We start from the raw sequence: 20,120 nt of genomic DNA on the forward strand, positions 1-20,120 counted from the left end.
CTTTAAACAGACTATCAGTAAACCTGGTTCCCTTGGTGCCTAAAGGTACTGCTTGCCTTTAAAGTCCCTGTATGCATGATGAGGGACAGTCTGTTATTCTTATTCTCCAAATCTTATTCTCCAAAGCTCCCGAAGTCCCGGAGCAGGAGGAACCCACGTAAAAACAAGCACAGTCCAGCAGGCTGAAGCCAGGCACCGCCTGTGAGATACGCCGTGATGGCTTTCAAAGAGGATAGCAACGACACAGCCAGGATGGCAACTGACGCGTACATATTTCATTGCGTACACATTAGTGTATATATTTTAAGAGGTTGGTTATCCATGCCCTTTCAAGTCTGAGCACGGGGACTTGTGTGCATAACCCTACAGAACGGTTAATGAACTTAGGGAGATACAGGGATGAATACTGCTTATCCGTCTCAAAATCGCAGCCGATAAGACCTGCATCATTTCCTTTTAAATACAGCTGGGTTTGATCATATCAGGGAATATTTCCAGCTTATCTGTATTTGATTTGTGCTACTTCTATTTCTTATTTTCCACAAATAGACTCACCTATGTGAAAAATAAGGCCAGCATTTGATCAGCGCTTAATGGAAGCCTTTAAGGATCTCTCAGCTGTCGTTCACTGTTTTCTGCCGGCAAAATAATGACAAAGCAGAGGACCGTGCATCCGTTGTGTCTAATGTGATTAGTCTTCTAATGCTAGAGGCGCAGGGAAGAACACAGCAGGTAAAATACACCTCTGGGCAAACACATAAAGAGTGCCAGGCTAGTCCGAAATACAAAAACCATACAAAATCAGTGGTTGCTTCAGCTGTAGACTGTGGTTTTGTGCATGTATAGTATGAACTTACCTTGGGGAAGAATCACAGTGAGATTGTATGGAGATTCAGTGTGAGGAGAAGGAATGTGAGAAAGTTTACACCAATTAGATTTTGCAAATGTACGTTTCAGGCAGTAATCAGAGTTATGAGGAGTGAATGATGGTAGAAATTCAAGACTGTATTTATCTTGTAACGCAATGTAGGCCTGTCTGCACCACCAAAAACCTGCAGCCTATGAAAATGAAGTCAGTTAAGTGCTGTTATACCTGCTACTTAACACCGAAGTGAGATTTTGTGTTTTATCTGAGTTTTGAGTTCTTGCCCATTTTCCTGTGAAGGGTCTGGTGGTGGAATGTACAGCCTTCTGTTCACTTTTGTGAATGGGCTTCAGATGTACACGCTGAACCTCATTAGGGTGTCGGTGCTTTCGTGTGCATGTCTGGGAACTGGATTTCATGATCCAGGAGGTCCATATGAGTAAAAAAAGCAACAACACTCTAATCCACTATCTGCATATGCAGACTGATCTTCACGTCTTCTGTTTCCCAGAGGATACTTCTTGTATTTGCAAACTGTCACTACAGCTAGGGCTAGCCAGAAACTTCCTAAATTTTTCCTTCTTATAAATAGCTGGTAAGAGCTGTTTTTAAAACTTCATTGCATTTTTTTCCTGAAATAGTCCAGTATTAATGCTCTTTGTAGATAATTATCAGTCCATAACAGAATTTTCACTTGAAAAAAAGAGACAGGCACAACAGCAGACGTAGCCTGGGAAATTGGCAGATTTTGATAGAGAGGCTTCACTCTGTTCTACTTATTGCTGGTGACTGGCCCAGGTACCTGCATAGAGAGTACTCTGAGCTGTGGCTACACGTAATGCTCATCCCTCTTAACGCCCTCCATCAAACTGGAAAGCTTTGCAAAGTCTTAGGTTCATATGAATTAAAAGCCCTCAAAAAACATTTGAGGATGAAAAGAAACCTTGTTGGGAAGAAAACTTCAGCTGCTCTTTCCTGACCTAAAACCCTACCACTGCTTACAGCATGTCATTGCAACATCATTTTAAATTAAAAACTTGTTTATGAATTGAGTCGTTTTTCTGGTGTCATGGTACTTAATATACCCCAACTTTGGTACTGTGGAACTAGCTTACTCTATGCCTTCAAAAACACATGCACAAAATTTCAGGGTTGTGTTCTCAATGTTTTGAACTTTTCCGGTGTCTCTTATGAATAGAGCTCACTGTAAGATAACTAAGTTTCATAGAAACATTTGAGTTCTTCATTCCACTTTCTGTATTTTCAACCTAACCCAAAGAACAGATCTGATTTCACAGAGAACAGAGTTGTGTTGGCATTTATTTCCAAATCGAACCCCAGGATGACAAACCAGATGTGTATTTAGGTTCACACCAGGAATTAGGGTAGTAGCCTATCTTGTCGCTGGTCCCTGGCCAAATACCACTTTCTTTGAAATGTCCTTTCTCTCCTTAACTGTGATATCTTTGGTTAGGTAATATACTGCAAGTGAGAAAAGAAATCAGCAACTTCAGTAGAGACACACATTAATTGCTGCTCTTTCATATTTCTGTATCAGCAAAGTACAATCTGCATTCATTTTTCTAGTGTTTTTAATTTTTTCTAATACCCTTTCCAGTTCACTAGTATTTTCCAAGGTGAAAATCTCAGCTGTTTTCTGTTATAGTCTCCCACCTAGGAAGAAGATTTAAGATCAGTCATATCAGCAGTTTGTTCTTGCTGGCATCGAGATTATGTTTTCTGCACACACACACACACACACACACACACCCCGTGTATCCTAATGCCTCTTTCTGTTCCCCACCACTGCTCTGCTCATGAACTAGCCAAGCAAAATTAAAGCTTCCAGGCTTTCTAGCAACAGGAGTCTCCTAGGCAAAGGTGACTGTGTGTCAGAAGAGTCCTGTGGTACCATCAAAAATCTTCCCATCTGATTATGGAGTCTTTTGCAAAAATTTGGGTTTGGCAGGGATTTGCACTAAATCTGACACAGAATGAGGAAGCCATATTAAAAAAAAAAAAAAAAAAAAAAAAAGGCAAGTAACTGCTCATGTGAATGTAGCAAACTCCATTCTGGTTCTCCATTGACTTTAGACTTTATGACTTGAGAGCATGGAACTTCATATGGTCCTAATTAGGATGCCAGAGTAAAGAAGTTATTTAGATCTTTGTTTAGTATTCTGTAGAAGCAGTAAGTCCTACAAGAGTGTCAGCTAGATCCAAGGAGCTCTCTAGGGAAGGAGGAGAGCTAAGGAATCATGGCGATAATTTAACGTGTACAAATGCTGGACAAGAATAGTTAAACCTAATGAAAATGCTGCTGTTGTGATAGGCACTTCCCTTTCCGATGATATTTCTTGTATTTGCCCTCTTTGTGGGTGTCTTCTGTGGAGTTGTAAATCTATAATTAATGCAGCATAGATATGTGCACTAGTCATATTATTAAAATCTACCATGGCATTAGCTTTCAAAAATGGGTAACAAGTTGAAGCTAAAGCTGTAAAAAAATTACTTTTCTGTGAGGAGCTCCACCATACAAAGCATTGAAATTTATCTCAATATTATTTTATTAGAGCTTTTTAATTACTATGGCAGATAAGCAGGACTGGCCATTATCTTTGCAGAACATTTGTATTAATAGTGTCACACAATTTGCAATGACTGATACAGAATATCCTGTCCCAGTTAAGAGCTTAGGTGAAGCTGATACGCCAAAGCCCGTCTTCTGCAGGGCAGAAGGTTCCCCATTCTCTTCCCTTGGGCTCCCGAACCACAGCCTTCCCTTCAGCAGTACGGCCAAAGGAAACATAACATCTCTCCGTGATGTGGTGGGTTGGCCCTGGCCGGACCCCATGTGCCCACCCAGCTGCTCCACCACTGCCCTCCTCAGCTGGGCGGGCGGGGGAAGGGGCACGGAACAGCTCGTGGGTCGGGATGGGGGCAGGGAGGTCACTCGGTGGTTACCGGCACGGGCAAACAGACTCAACCTGGGGAGTTTAATCAATTACCAGTAAAACCCCTTCCCCCCACCCTCCCATCTTCCTGGGCCCACCCTCACCCCCGGTGTCTCTCCCCCTCCGCACAGCGGCGCAGGGCCGGGGTCAGTCCCTCACAGCTGTCCCTGCCGCTCCTGCCCCCCACGGGGGGCTCCTCGCCCCCTGCCCCAGCCCGCCCGGCCGGGGGCTCCCCAGGGCTGCCGGGGGGGCTCTGCTCCGCGCCTGGAGCCCCCCGGCCTCCCCCTGCCCTGCCTGGTGCCCGGGGGCTGGGGCTCTCGCATGGCCTCCCCCCGCGCTCCGGCCGGGGCAGGGGGATTTTATTTCCCCCCTCACACCCGCCGCCCCCGAGGCGCTGCCACCGCGGCTGCTGGGCTCGGCCCTGGCCAGCGCTGGGCCCGGCTGGGCTGGCACCGGTGACATCGGGCACGGGGGAAGCTTCCGGCACCTTCTGGCAGAGCCGCCCTGTAGCCCCCCGGCACTAACACCTTCCCGCAGACCCAGCGCACCTGAGTACACCAGTAACAACAAGCTGCGAATGCATCCATGGTAGACAGAAAATTAGTCACCCTTTTTGCTTTAAAGCAATCCTGCTGTTTTATAGAATACAAGATTATTTTGTAATGCAAAACTATGCTTTCATATACTTACCAGATCGTTTTCTGGGCTGGTTTTTTTCCTTGTATGTTTTGCTTGGTTTGTTTGTTTCCGATACATGAGTGAATCCCAGCAATTTATTTCAAAATGCAGCTTTGATACTTTGTTTCTTACTGGGATATTTGTAGCCATAATAAGGGATAAAGAAAAAAGAAAGAGTTCACATACCATATATTCTAGCTTACCTATCATCTTCAAAAAAATTAAAATGCCAAGTACTAATACTAGATTTGAATTAGAAGTAGTGACTGCCTTCTTGTAATGCTACAGCACTCACCAAAGCCCTTTTACTGTTCCTGGTTTGGAGTGCATCTAGATTTAAATATTTCAGACAAGAGTCATTTTTTTAGAGAATAAAATAACCAAATAATTATTTATGGATATCTTGTATCCTACATGGTTCTGTAGTTTATCTCTGGGAGTTCCCATCTCTGTATTCAGAACACACATAATGAAACAATGAAGAAACTCAGGGATTGTAAGAGCACCACAAGAAATAATACCCATTTCAGCTTGTAATGAGATTTTTAAAGAACTACTGAGAAGATTTCAAATATCTATATTGGCTGCAAACAACTTTTTGTCCTTGAATTATCTTTACTTCATTCAATTCAGGACTATTCAATGTTTGCGTTATAACTTCATAGCACTTGAACTCAGATGCAGAAGAGGGTGATTAAGATCCATCTCACTCCCTCTTCTTTGCGGGTCAAGGCAGTATTGTTCCTTAAATTATATTTTTCTGTTGTTTGCCTGGCCTGGATAAAGTTTTATTAGGCTACAGGCAAAGAGCCGCACAGCATGAAGATGAGGGTCCTGATTTTGGAAGCTGATAGATTTGCGCCCTGATACATGGAGGTAACTCCTACCAGTAAGTGTAGAATTGTTAGTAAGGACATCCACTTGTGTTCTCCAGGCATTAAAATATATAATTTATATGATAGTCAAGTTTTTGACCTCAAGAAGCTGCAGCTGTGGGCTGTGAGGAAGGAACAATCTTTTGGGGTGCTTTTACAAAAGTGAGAGAATACTAGGTTGAACTTTTTTCCTTTGAACTATGAGTCTTAAATCTTATTCAGACACTTGAAAAAAAAATCCAAGAAATACTTCTCCTAATTTTAAAAGTAAAATAGATTGTAGTTTTTCTATCAAACCTTGTAAGATTTACTTTTGTCTGGTGAATATAGGGAAGTGCTTTGCCAGAGGGAGAAGTTAGGATTTGTATGGACCATAGAATTGTATGGCAGCCAATAGAATGCTGGAAAATTGGATTTATGCAACTGAAGATGCCATTACTTGCTAATTGTTGTACAATTTCTTCACAAAATAATATGAGGATAATTTAGCATTTACCAGAAATAATTAATATGATAAGCAGTTTTCTCAAGTCTTTATTTTTTTAAAGCATTTGCACAGCTCTTTCTGGTCACAGTCTGGGGGTCACAGAAATAATTTGCAGGCCAATGTAGAAATGGCATAGTTAAGGGGGGAAGAAAAAAAAACGATAGCAAATGGAAGTTGCAGATTTTTGTGGTGTCAGATGGTTTGCCATGAGGTATGACTCAAATAGGCTGGATAGCTGCTGGTAAGAGTGTCTTTACCAAACATTCTCTTTTTTCAGTGTGTTTTTTAGTATTATTTTGTTATATTGTAGTAGCTGGTTTTGAAGTATTAGAAACACTCTACACATTGCCCTCCAAACTTTGAAAGCCAGAGCCCCTTCATGAAATTTTAACTACTGGCATCTCCTTTTGTGCGAGCAAGTTACTTTACAGTCTCACTCTGTCTTTAAAGACTTTTTCTCCTTGATTTATGCATCCTTTGTCTTCCCCTCCCCTGTTAATCAAGTGCCCCTGTAGATCTTTGCAGCCATCTTTTAGTCCTTTGATAAGTACTAGAAAAGAGAAAAGACTTAAAAGACTATCTAAAGTATTGTCAAGGGCACATGAGGTATCACTCCTTGAAATGAGCAGGGCTGCCCATGGTTGAGAGCTCCGGTTTCCCATCAAAACCTCAGACAAATCCCTCCATAGCCGAAATCCTCCTTTGCAATGGGAGCAGTTACTGACAGCAAACTGCAGTGTGGTGGGTTGTCAGGCTTCAGGTTATTCTGTGTAAGTTATGCTGAAGTAACTGTCCTTGTGCTTACACACAGCATATGCGAGGTAGTGCCCCTTATTCTGAGCTTTTATCATCTGGAGAATCCTGGGTGCACATTTGCTGAGCTCTTCTGTTTTGCTTTTCCTTGACAGAGAGACCAGCTTCCCAGAAGAGGATTCACACCAGCCTGTTAGCTCAGTGCACAGCTCCATATGGCCGCACATTCCTCACTGTTTACAAAAAGTTGCCACAAATAAGTTGATGCACTCATCCGTTTCCTGAAATGCTGCAGAGAAGCCCTCACGCAGGTAGGATGGATGTGAGAGACAGGTCTGTGATGGGCAGCTTCTGGGAAAGGAGATGGGGCAGGGGCAAAGGGTGAAGCACAACCCTGAAAAAGAGGTATTCAAACCACAGCGCTATATGGGCTGCTAGGAGGAAAATTAACTCCATCCCAGCTAGACCCAGAACACACACCAGGGATGTTCAGTTCACAAAAAAAAAATAAAATATATATATATATATATATATAAACAGCCAATTGCCCTTGACCCCACCTGCAGCCAGCCTTACAAACGTCCTCATGAGATCCCCAAGCCAACCCATCGGTTTTCCCCAGCATGTAGGGCTCAGCTTTTTCTGCAAGCCAAATTCTGCCCTAATCGGTGAGACCTGTACAAACACAGTTGGCAGTGGGGTTTGGGTGGGACTGACCTCTTCCTGATGTTTCCTCAGGGCCACGGGTGGGCAAGCAGCAGCAGCATCCTTCCCTCTGCAACGTGGCCTCAGTTCATTGGCAACCCAGGAAAAAAAGAAGGGCAAAATTCCTAATGGCAGCCTACTGCTATGAGGGTTAATGGGGTGTGGATCTGCACAGTAAAACTATCAATCTCAAAGCAGCTCTTCAGAGAGGCAACATACTTGGAATCATTTTTCCCCCCTTTCTTTCTGTCTCCACACGTTGCCTCATGTGTGGAGCTTAAAATTACTAAGCACACATAAATTTTTGAGCTGGAATTCTCTGGGTGCAGTTAGATATACAAGTCAAACCTGTAAATAAACCATTTTAAAAATAAATCTTGTAGGGAAGACAAAAACGAAGGAAAAGCAGCCACTGTCAGAGCAAATAGTTTGCCTGGCATTCATATACTTGACCACTCGCAGTTTTCTGTGGCTTCAGTGAGGGTTTCAGCCCTCTACGCATCTGCTTTCCAACAGACATCAGTGTAAGGGACCAGAAAGATGAGCTACATACCATGAGCACAGCTAGCTGTGTGTGGAAGAACGCTCCCCGTTTTTAACTCCCCAACACTGAGAGGTAGTATGGACTAGTTAATGCCCTGGAGCTCTTCCTTCAATATCAATTACTACTCAGCTTAAAAAAGAACATTCCCCAACTAGAAAAGATAAAAGGGTTGTGAAGACCATGCTTGGGTCCAGCAGCTTAAAATGAGCTTTTTTTTTTTCTTGTTTGGATTTTTTAAGCTATCAGTACAACACCAGTAGCTTCAGTACACCTCCATTTCAAGCTGATCTCAGTTCCACTGCTGTCTGTAACTCTAGAGTATCTCCTTAGAGCAGGGTGAAGAATGCTACTCACAGGGTTAATTCTGTTTTCATACACTCTAATGTGTCCCTTGCAGGAGAATTAGGCAAGGCTGGAGGGACCACAACCCAAGGCCAGGTGATGATACATCTCCACTACCACTTTTCTCTCATCCTCTACACTTGTGCCAAAGCATCTTCCTCACTTCTCCAAAGCCAAGGGTAAGCCTGCATCAATAGTGGTAATTGCTTCACTTCCTTCACCTGTAGCTTTATTATACAGGTGTGTCTGAGCACATGTTGTTGGGGTCACAGCCCTGGTAGGTCGTGGGTTGGTGAAGGGCCTCTAACCAACAGCGGTGGGCTTCTATCTGCTTCTGCAAAGAGCCTCGGAGCTGGAGAGAGGTTGTAAGGGCTGGAGGGGAGGCCAAGAGTGGAGTGACTGGAAGAAAGCAAGCACCATGAATTAGTCTGGCAAGTAAGTAATTTGAGGTTAGTTTTCTGTATGTTCCTCTTGCTTGAAACCATCCTTCTGTGAGGTGTTGTGAAGAAGGCTTGCTGTTCCTCTGGGGTGGAAATGAGGTTTGTTGGAAGAGTTGTGTCCTCAGAAGTTTCTGCTGTGATAGCAAAGAGGCAGGCTGGGGGGAAGAAATTTTTTCAGTTTGTTTGTTGGCGTTTTGTTTTTTGGTTTTTTTTCCATTTGATCAATTGATCCCTTCAAAACAGTATGGGCTGATTTATTTGTCTGAACTGATGTCATTGGTATTCTATTTATCTATAGAAAAAGTGCAGCTGATGCTGCCACAGGTATAAGGAAAGCTTTTCTATTTTAAGCACCTGCCTATCAAGTGTCTTACCATAAATTTATCTCAAGTAGAGGGATCACTAAGTGACACCTTTTCATCACTATCAAATTAGATTTGGACAAAGGATGTTGACATAAGACTCATTGACTTTGCCGTCACTCCTAAATCACAGACCTTTCCTACCACTGACATGTTTTAAGGAAATACAGTTGTGCCCTTGAATATAAATATTTATTTAAAAAAAAAAAAAAAGAAAGAAGGCTTGGATATCAGCTGCTTTCTCTTCTGTCTGTGAGAAACATGCTTATCAACAGGCGGAAATAATTTGGCTCTTGCAGGATAGAGATACTGGTCTATGGTGTCTTTTAACACTGTTTTTAAAAAAGGCTGGTAAGCCCGACCAGGGTATCAATGAGCAATTAGTGCAGTGCAGGCTTCTTTCTTCACCTCAGACATTTGTTTTTGACAAAGTGATGATGGGAGGGTACATAAATAACACTTGAACTGCAGAACATACACCATCACTTCCTAAACAGGGCACGGGGAATGCAAATGGCAGTCTAGGATAATAAGCAAGTGTTAGCTAATTAAATTTTACCTGTGCAGGGTGTACTCTAACTCTTGTTCTTGGTACAAGAGACTAGACATGGGTGAGTTGCGCAAGATTAAAATAAAAAAGAACCAATATAGTGTAGCTCTCTTCTTCAAACTCAATTAAAAATAGTTAGCATCTTTTAAAAACTTTTTAAATGCAGGGAATGGCAAGATTACACTTTTGCATGTTCTTATAAGTTCCTTTCTCTTGGCATGCAAGCAAGTTGCCAGTCATCGTGGAAAATGTTTTGGCAGTACCTTTCTGACATTTCTGTGTGGGAGGTGTAAGAAATAGGGAGTTTGTTCTTTGCTGTAACCATTCTTTCAAGAAGTGATTTTTGAGGTGGAGTTGCTTTCTGAGAGCTAAGGGATGGGGGTTGTCAGAGACCTCCAAAGGAGGGAATTGCAAGACTTATTTTTTTAAAGAGACTATTTTATATTATTTTTACTCCCTGTGCAATAGCCTGATGTGAACAGACTTATATGCTGGGTACGACCCCTTTCCCACCAAACTCCAGCCTCCTGGGACCCAAGTCCAGCACCTCTAATGCCTTCAAGGGGGATTTCCCAACTTGTGCATGGGTCCTTGGAGCCCTTTGGGTGGGAAAGAGCAGTGGAGTCCGGAGCAGACAGGAGTAATTCCACCAGCACAGATTTCTGCTCCATGATGACACCTAAAAGCCCTGTGAGCCAGGTTTCTTTGGAAAAAAGACTCCGCATAAATCGCGTGTGTTCAAACCAAGGGTGGGCAGTCTCTGCTTCACCTGACCTCGCAGGTGCCCCAGCTGCAGGCTGTGCTGCCTCACCAGTGCCCTGCCTGCCTTCTCCCTCCCCTCCCCTGGCTGCTGGTCAGGATCACAAACATGCTGCCCCTTGTTTAATAAACACGCGCCCCAGTTTGACCCTACCCAAGTCTCCTCCAGCCAAGCTTACACGAAGCCTTTTCCCACTCCATTTCACGCCTGCAAGTGAGCAAAACCCCGCAGCCCTGCCCGGCTCCGTCAGCAGGTAAAGCCTTAGTGTGGGGCAAAGCCACTTCCCATTTCCTCTTGCCACCTCCGCCAAGAAGGCAGGTACGTACAGGGGCAGGCACGGTCCGGTGCATAATCCCAGAACCTGCCCCAAACTCTTTTTGGATCAAGGCTGGAGTCTCCTCAATGCTCTGTTTTCAGCAGGCTTGCCTTCTTCCATTAATCCTACTTAAGGTAGAAAGCAGTGCAGCAACACGCTCTTATCATCGTTTGTGTAACTGTAAGCACTCTGCTGGGTGATTAAATTGCCCAGCTTTCCCCATGTCAGCCTTGAGCTGAAAAAATTATGAAAAAATTAGACTAATGCAAGTCACAAGAGGCAGGAGGAAAGAACATTTTTGGAGGGGCAGCATGCAAACCAGTCTCGTGGAAAAGAGTGCTCTATGTGAAAGATCTCTAAACTGTGAAGGTTTTAAAGGGCACGGTCACAACCCTCCTGTCGAGGAGCTGTTGAACTGTGGCAGGCTGCCGATGGGCTGCAGTCAGTGGAAACTTTGACTCTTGCCTTGAGCTGGTGTGAAATTAAAAGCCAAAGGCCAAGGCTGTTTCACTACCTGGGAGAGAAAAAAAAAAAAAAAAAGTGGTGGTAGGGGAAATTTGAATGCAAGAAAGCCTGGTATTTATGAAACTGTTGGGGTGAAAAATGATTTAGTCAAAAATCCAGCCATTTTTTGAGAAAGTTTTTCCAAGCCTTTTGATTTGGTCATCTTTCCTGTTTAGTTTCTTCTTTTTGGTCATCGTCAAATGACAGTACAATAATAGGTTACTAAGGCAGTTTTGCCTGTAATCCCCAGGTACACTGGGGATGTGTGTGATTATTTTGTTTGGTTTTATATTTATTTTGCAAGCCATGCTAGCTAAGTGTTGGTCTATAAAGATAGAAGCAGAGTTAACCTGGATCGGTCTTCCATTTACTTTGCAATTAAAGCAGGGAGTTAAGAAGAGCATCTGTCTTTAGGTTCTTGGACTTCAGCTGGATGTACACCCTGGGAAGGACTTAGCTTTGGCAAGTCGCTACTCTCCCGTTGTTGCAAAGTGGAAAGGTGTTCATTTAATTTACTCTGTAGTGCCATCCGAGGCAGGCAGACACTGGGCGTCAGATGTTGCCCTGCATGGTTGATGCTGTAACACCTGAACTTGGTGCAGCTGGTAGCTCAGCAGCAAATGCTGTTCATCTCATTTTTATTGGGGTAAAGACAGAGGCGAGTAGAAACAAGCAGACCTATGTAGGTATGTGAATCTGTGTCATGGAAACCAAGAATTCTGCATTTAGAAGTTCATTCTGCTCAGCCTTGAGCCTAAATGCCAGGCATGTTATCAGACCTATAGCCTCACAGTAGGCAGGACTTCTGGTTTTTTATTACTGCTTGTCCCTGAATAGCAGCTAGTAAGATCATTCACCACTTCAGCTGTAGCTTTCCAGCTTTTAATACCTTACAGCCACTATTGCACCTTAAACAGCTATTTTATTTTCTTTTTTTTAAGGCCTTCCTCAGCAGCCCTATCAGTCACCCTCTCCTTTGCTCCTGCGTGGTGGTTGAGCCTTTCCCAGCTGTGGAAAGGTTCTTTCCTTTCCTGAGTTGTCCATCTTGGGGCTGCATGAGTTTCCAAATCCCAGAAAACAGGGTCAGAATCATGGTCTTTCCTGTGACACCTATTCCCCTCCTCCTGCACATGCTACATTTCACCTTTCCTCCTCCTTGCCCTCCTGCTCACTGCATGCTTTTGCATGAGATGCCGGGATGCTTGCCTGCTATCTAGCAATCGCTGTCGGCCCAAACCAGGTTCAAGTGAACCCTCAATGAAAGGGTTAATGGCAGCATCCAAAAGGGAGAATGCTGGCACAAATGTTTATAAAAGTCGGTTCTAAGGAAATGCAAGGAAATTGCTGCAAATCTATTGAAACTTAATCTAAAAGGTCAGCTTCACTTTCCCATTTCCAGCTGGGACTTACAGATGCTTTCCCTCCTCAATGGTTCTGTGCTCGTATGCGCTCTGGGCTCCAGGCTGCCTCTGCAGAGATGAGCTTTTCCCAGCCAAACCCACTCACTCCCATGGACGATCTGCTCTCCTAGAAGGAGACACGGGCTTATTTCTTGATTCAGTTTTTACCTTCCCAAACCATATTTCCTGAGGATGTGTTCCCACTAAATAAAGACTCACTTTCCTTTCTGGAGGAGAAGCTTGGGGAGTATTCCTGCAGCACATTATGTCCCATATCCAGTATTTAACCTATTTCTGGAGTTATGAAGGAATAACACCTCCATTTTCCTCCACAGTCTTCCCACACAAAGCCTTGTATGTCTTCCCATGCAATGGGTTAGGTTGGAAGGGAGCTTATAAGATCACCTAGTTCCAGCTCCCTGCCATGGGCAGGGACACCTTCCCCCACCCCAGGTTACTCCAAGCCCCAGCCAACATGGCCTTGAGCACTGCCAGGGATGGGCCATCCACAGCTGCTCTGGGCAGCCTTTGCCAGTGTCCTGTCACACTCACAGTAAGGAATTTCTACCTAATATCTAATCCAAATCTACCTTCTGTCAGTTTACCACCATTCCTTGTTGTCCTATCACTACATGGCCCTGTAAGGTCCTTCTCCAGCTTTCTTGTTGGGCCCCGTTCAGTATGGGAAAGCTGCTATGACATCCCTGTGGAGGCTTCTCTTTCCCAGGATGAGCAGTCCCAGCTGTTTCATCCTGTCTCCATAGGAGAGAGGCTTCAGCCCTCTGAGCATCTTCGTGGCCTCCTTTGGACTCACTCTAATAGGTCCGTGTCCTTGTGTTGAAAAGCTGAAGACATCACTGCAGGGAGGTCTCATGAGAGCAGAGGGGCACAGCCCCTCCCTCGACCTGCTGGCTATGCTGCTTTGGATGCAGCCCAGGATTTGGTCTCTATCTGCTGAATTTCCAACTGGATGCCAGTTCAAAAATTGACTGCAACACTTGTCCAAACCCCTAAATCGGAAAAATATACATAACTCATTACTAATGCTTGAGACTAGGCATGATGATAATAAAGCGATTTAGGCTGACTATTGGCTGATACTTACTTTTGAGGGGTGATCCTGGGCTTTACAGCAGGTGTTAGGATTGAGACTCGAGTTTTATCAGATGACATGTAGAAGAATGACTTCCATGACTGATGTTGTCTTGCAAGAAGAAACTCTTGAATCTTTCTGTGCAGCTTTTAAAACTTGAGGCTCTTCTGGAAGGATCTTTCTCGTGACTAAGATAATACTATGCAGAAGAAGAAAAAGTCAGTTGTGCAATTAATTCAAGCAAGCTGGAGCCCTATAGGACAAAATGAAACTCTGCCTGGAAGCTGTTGTAGCCTAGAGAACGACTGATGGTGGCTGGCCTTTTTACATGGCTGTTCCATTAAGTCATTTTGCAAATATAAATTCGATTTCATAGCCTTTTGACTAACTTGATCTCCTTTAAAAGTGCTCAGAGAAAGTATTTACTGTGGAAGTGGGCCACGGGGCTGTGGACTATTGCTAAAAGGTGACTCTGTGAGAACATGGGAGGGGTTTCGGGAAATTCAGGTGGGTATTTATGCACACGTAAGTAAAAATTCAAGTAGCCTGTCTTCATTTTTAACTTTCAGCTGGAGTTCAAGTGGCATGAGTGTCCATGCATGAATATTTGTGGGCTGAGAATTTTAATTGGTTTTCTGCTGGTCAATGAAGTGAATAGCCAGTAGAAGCTGTGCTCATTCCACTTAGAAACAAAGACAACACAATATGATTGTCAGGGAAAAAATGCAGCTAGGTGCTCTACAGTAAAATAAGTTTCTGTAGTTTCCAAAGGTTGTAACTTAAAGAAAATAATAAGACCTTTAAAATAAAATTTTAAAATTAAACAAAAACAGCTGTCAAAATTCATGACTGATTTCCTTGAAATTATTCAAACCTCCTTTGCTGACATGAAGCCCAGGAAAGAGATGAAACTGCAAAACTGAACTTCACACACCGATACACTGCTAGCTTATTAGTGTATCTGTTGTAATGATCTTTCTCTTCTACCTGTACAATCTTTGCATGGATTCACTACTCTCTAGTGCTTCTACTGATGGAGAACCTGTGCCACTGCTATTGTTAATTATTTCTGGAGGCACAGTCTGGCACTGGCATATCAGATTAGCAGGACGCCTGTATGTGTTGAAAAAAAACCCTCAAATCTCATTACCACCTTGTAATTTGATGACATTTTCCAAACCTTTTCTGGAAAACGGCGGTCTCCCTGTTGACTGTTACCCCATCTTAACAGCCAACTTTTCTGGGTTCAAAAAAAAAATATCTGTTATATATTCACTTGTGTTAAAGCAGGCTTGGAGAACTGTAAAGTCCAAGGCTTGGCAGTTGCTGAATGGTCCCTTCTATCTAGGACAATTGCTTGCTATACAGTCTAAGCAATGGTATAAAACGGAAAATGACTCGGGTGTATATATAGCTTGTCCTCAAGAAGTCTTTTTATAAAACTGTTGTATAGGTACAAGTTAATAAGATGGAAACACTTATAATCATTATTTTCATTGGACACGATGATTGGTAGTGCTGTTACACATCGTATGATCTTGTACTAGAAAGATAATGAATTCATGTCCGTGCTCTCCAGAATGTCCAATTTTAGAGGATGGTAAAAATCAGCTCTTTAACTTGATTGAGTCCTGATGCTGCAGGACTTGTAAAAGAAAACATATAATTTGTATCAGGGTCAAATGCGAAGGACACATCCAGTCCTCTGCCAGCCAACTCATTGATGTGGATGAGCTACTTCAGTATTTGCTCAGGACCAAACCTGACAATTTCAAAGTGTTTCTCTCAGAGTTCCTTTTCCAGGCTAATAGTAGCAGCAGTTTCGAGCTAGCAGATTTTAGGGCAGATTAACTTGGAAAAAGATTCAGAGAAAACTTGGCTGGCCTAGGCTACCCAGAGAGCTTCCGAGAGAAATGCAGTTTTCTATTCCCCGTTCTCCTGGGACATGTTTCTTCTAATCAACCGGCTGCGATGCAGATGATGCAGCATTTTTGTGTGTTAATCTCTGCTTACTCATTAAATGTTCTTTTAAAGAAGCTGACTTTAGGAGGGTGTGCCTAACGTTTTCAGTATGTGTGCTGGCTGCCCCTTTGTTTCCAGGCATGCAATTTTAAGTGTTAGTTTAGAGCTGGAAATAAAGGTTTTGCCCACCTCAAATAATTCCCTGTCCTCCTTTTTCACTGCTCTCACTGGTAATGTAGCTTCAAAGCTTTCACTGTGGGAAAGCAGGAGCTGGCAGACAACCAATTCTCTGAAAAATCCTTCAGCTTCCATTCCTGGTTTCAGACTAGCATGTCTTAATGACAAAGTCTGACGTTTCAAAGAGACTTTTTTTTTTTTGTAATTTGTTTATTTTGTGATTGCTGCAATGTATGCTGTTCCTGACGTAGCTGACCTGATAGATCAAGGCAGCTCGAACATTTCAGTGAGGTACAGAAAAATCTGCCATAAATAATATCCATGGATGTACTTTGGCTAGATCTAATCCTTTGGCAATTATTGAAGGAATGGAAATAGACCTTAGCCTGGAGCAGAAAGAATGAGAAAGAAGTAGGGAACTGTGTAACCCTGGTTATGTTCTTACTTGTAGGAAAATTATTTCTTTAGTCCATGGCTCTGACTGAATTGTCTGTACGCTTCGCAAAAGGTAATTGTTACAAAATGATGCATGGGTTCTGGGTTCCCCCCCCCTTAGGTTCACTGTGGTAGATTTTTACAAATAGACTCTTCATTAGCTCAGTAAGCACTTCTAAATTAAAACCAAAAAGTCAGTACATGTAGCATTGGTATAATGTAATGGTAGCTGTCTTCTGAGGTACTATAGCAAAACCAGACTGCATTCCTGCCTGTAGTGTCGCGTGGGGAGGTATGGGTCACGTTCCACCACCAGAAAGCTTGTGGTAGCTCTCTCAGCACTAAGCCTCTTACCTGAACGCTGCAGCAAAGGTAACGCCATAGCTACCTGAGCACAGACACGGAGAGGAAGCAGCACTTTATCGTTGTCCACGCAAGGTTCATCCAAAGCACATTTGAAAGACAAGACACTTTTGAACTCATTCTTCTAAATAACTTAATCAGTTATTTTGCAGTGCTGAGCAGCCACCACCAAGGCTGTCCTTTCAGCCGCTTTCTTCTTGCGGTTGTTTTCTTGCCCTTAGAGTTCTACCTGTGTTTCTGAAGATGCCATACTAAGTGCTTTCACATGGTACCTGGCACAACCAGGGCTCAGGTTTATGATAATAATATTGACAGCAATTTTAAGGATGTTTTCTAAGCTTTCCCTGAACTAGCTCTCTGCTTCACAGCAGCTTTCACAACCAGGATGTAGCTGAATTATTCCAACAGGATCTCACGTGCTTTTTCAGTCGTGCTAAGGAGGCAGTGACTGGCATGAGAATGCCCAATGTATGACCAGGAGTAAGTAGCTGAATAAGTGTTGCTCCCAGCTGACCATCTTGTAAAATCTTGTAGAGAAAGAAGCTTTTTTGGGTTGATCCTAGAAGGCTGAAGTGCACCAGTCAGCCCCTTCTTCCTCCCCTTACCCCTGCCTGGACTGACACTGGCTCCTTGGGGAGGGGGGGGGGGATGTCTGTTAAATTCTCATTACGGGCCTCGGTGAGTATTTGTTTCATCTTGAGACAGCCAGCCACAGCACTGAGCCTGCCTAGTGCAGTGGTGGGACGTGATTTCAGTCTTTGCCCATAGGGGACAGATATTTGCTGTGTCACCCCATGTCAATCACCTTTACAGATATCCAGCTTGATACCACTCACCTCTAAAATAAAAAAAAAAAGGTTACTCTTTCCAGCTAGTAGAAAGTAGTTTCTGCAGGTTTGATGTTATATTGCTTGAAATACTTCTCTCTCCAACAGTTTTGGGGGCAGAACAGTAATTATTGGCATTTATTTATTTTACTTATGCATTCTTTGTATGTGATTATTATCTTATTTCTGTTGCTGACTGAAGTTTTCAATTTTGGATAATTTTCTATCTTTGCATTCTAACTACTGGTCTCATTGCTTCCTATGGATGTTACAAAACACTAATTTCTTTTCTTTTCCACTCTACACTGAGTGGTTACAGCAATGCACCTGTCTCAGGTGGGTGGTTTGTATATTTAATCAGGCAACATAAAATTGCTTTGAACACAGCTTAGTTGTGCTGGCATTGAGGATTACAGCAGCAGGTATAGATTAGATGAATATTTTGTCTCAGCTATTTTGGTTTAAATTAAGACAACAGAAGATCAAGTGTAAAGCAAGTGCATGAGAATAGTGTGATGCAAGCTCAAAAGGTTTATGCATTAAAATTGTATGAGACCAGGTTCAATCATACGAATTACCATAGTGATGAAGTAGTGTATAGATCTTCCATCGAAAACCAGGTGCCGCTGCTCTGTTTGTAAAAAAACATTTCAGCTCATAAAATAAATGGTTCTTTCTCATTACTTCTATATACTCACCTGTTCTCCTGAGCTTATAGAAAACAGTGTGTCTCAGTACTTATCCCACATCCAGCATTTGTAATGTGGGTTATATACAGGTTACGGGGGTTCTGCAGCTTCCCCTCCTTGCTCTGTTCAGAATGGCTTGTTTTTTCTCACTAAAAGGAAGCTCATGGAGTATTAATCTTTTTCTTCAATTATTTTTTGAAAGATGGGTTTTCTGCCTTCTCCTTTCATGTCAGACTACTCTTGCATCTTTGATCTGGTTCTCTACCAAAGCAAGGCTCATACAGTTGTGCTGTCTGCAGGGGCACGCGTTGTTTATCCCCTATGTCTAGCCGCAATGATTAATTTTTTTTTTTAACCTGTGGGCTGTTTTCAGTCCAACATGAGAGAGTAGCAGAGATGGCAACTAAGATTTGCAAAATCGGGGATCCAAGAAGCTGAAGGAATAGGCAAGGGTTTCTGACAGAGGAAGGGGTTGCAGTGTGACTCGGAGCTGACCTGGCACTGGGGGACTCCAGGGCTTAGGCGCTTTGCCTGGGGAAGAGCTCCTGCTGGAGCCAGTAATCAGCTGTGAGATACCTGGGCATCCTGATTTCTGTCATTCTGCTGATTTTAGACATTCACACCACTTAGTCCCACGGCTCCAACTTTTCTGCCAGTCAGATGTTCTCCTGCATCTGTCCAGTTAATGTCTAAGTGGAGACAAACCTGATTTCAGCTTTCTGTGACCTCTCTCCTCTGCTGATTCCCCCTCTGCCCCCAAGACCTCTGCTGCATCTGGCTTTAGGGAGCTTTGGTTTTGGTGTGCTTTAGGGTGGTTTTTCAAAAAAAAAATAAAATTGCAGTGCTCAGAAACTAGTTAGAGGAACTGCTTTGCATTGCACAAGAAGCAAAGGTCCTGTGCCCAGAGGCCTATATTTCCATCTTCATGACCAGCAGAGCTGTACTTGGAAATTCTCTTTAGTTTAGCCCGGTTCCTGGATATGTCATCAATAAAGTACTGCATGTGTATCTGTGCTGTGTAAGGAAAAAGAAAAAAAAAAAAAAAAGCAAGGAGATAAAATCTGTAGGTGGCAATGTGAAGATGTGTGGGAAAAGGCAGTAAACACAGGTGCAAAGTTACTTGCCTTAGGGATGAAACTGTATGTGAAACTAAAGAAGAAGAGCAAATTCACAAGGTAAACATTTTTCCTGGTTATTAATAAATGCAGAAAGAAGGAGTTTAATATTCAAATGCTTGTGAAAGCCATTTGCTCATTGTCATGAGTGGCATGTATTTTGATAACATGAAATAAGCACCTCATCTCCCACCACTACTCATGCATGCACAATTCTTTCCATTTAATTCAGCAAGACTAATTATCTGAATTAGTGACATTAGCTTGGAGCTACAGCTTTGCAGATTGAGGCTCTGGCTTTCAGAACAACTTCTTTAAAGGAATTAGTCATGTCTAAGTACAACAGAACTGTCAAATTGCATCCCCTGTCTGACGTTTTGGTTGCAAAGCCAGCCTTACGCAATAGACTTAAGGCAGTGGTTATTCTAATGTCGTGGCTCTGACAACCATAAAATGACTCAGAAAGGCTGGGCAGTTGCCTCCCCAGCTGATAGCAGGTGAGGTAAGACTTGTTTTACCTTCCACCTCATTGCTGGACTTTGTCACCCACACTCCAGGGACACCCGCTGTCCGCTTTCAAATCAGCTCCTGAAGTAACTCCCATTTTGGTTTAACTTACCATGCAGGTGTGAAAACAACCGCTGGTTTTCAAACAGATCCCAAACTGCCACCTTGGCAGCAACGACATCCACTAGAGAGGCAGGGCTGTAGATGGCAGCGCTTCAGGAACTAACGCACAAGTGGCTTGGGCATCGCTGCCTGCAACACGGCAACATCTCTGGGACCAGCAAGGTGCACGGGGGAGGAGGAGGACCTTTTGATTTTTACTTTATTTACATTTGAAATAAAAGGCAATGCTTATCCTTACAGTCCTGCTTCTTGCTGTAATTGAAGAGTTTCAGTAATGCTGTCATGCCTGTGCTG

General features: G+C 43.2%; 1 long non-coding RNA gene across 1 annotated transcript; it reads right to left on the bottom strand.

Annotated features, from left to right (window-relative positions):
• Positions 1-5,890: 5,890 nt before the first annotated feature.
• On the bottom strand, positions 5,891-14,301 carry LOC121083109. The gene is made up of 3 exons (XR_005826238.1): positions 13,641-14,301; positions 7,330-13,545; positions 5,891-7,006 (listed from the first exon to the last, which is right to left on the bottom strand). It is a non-coding gene; the product is annotated as an uncharacterized LOC121083109 (long non-coding RNA).
• Between the last annotated feature and the right edge of the window lie 5,819 nt (positions 14,302-20,120).

This window comes from Falco naumanni, chromosome 2 (assembly GCF_017639655.2).
Source record: "Falco naumanni isolate bFalNau1 chromosome 2, bFalNau1.pat, whole genome shotgun sequence".
NCBI lineage: Eukaryota > Metazoa > Chordata > Aves > Falconiformes > Falconidae > Falco > Falco naumanni.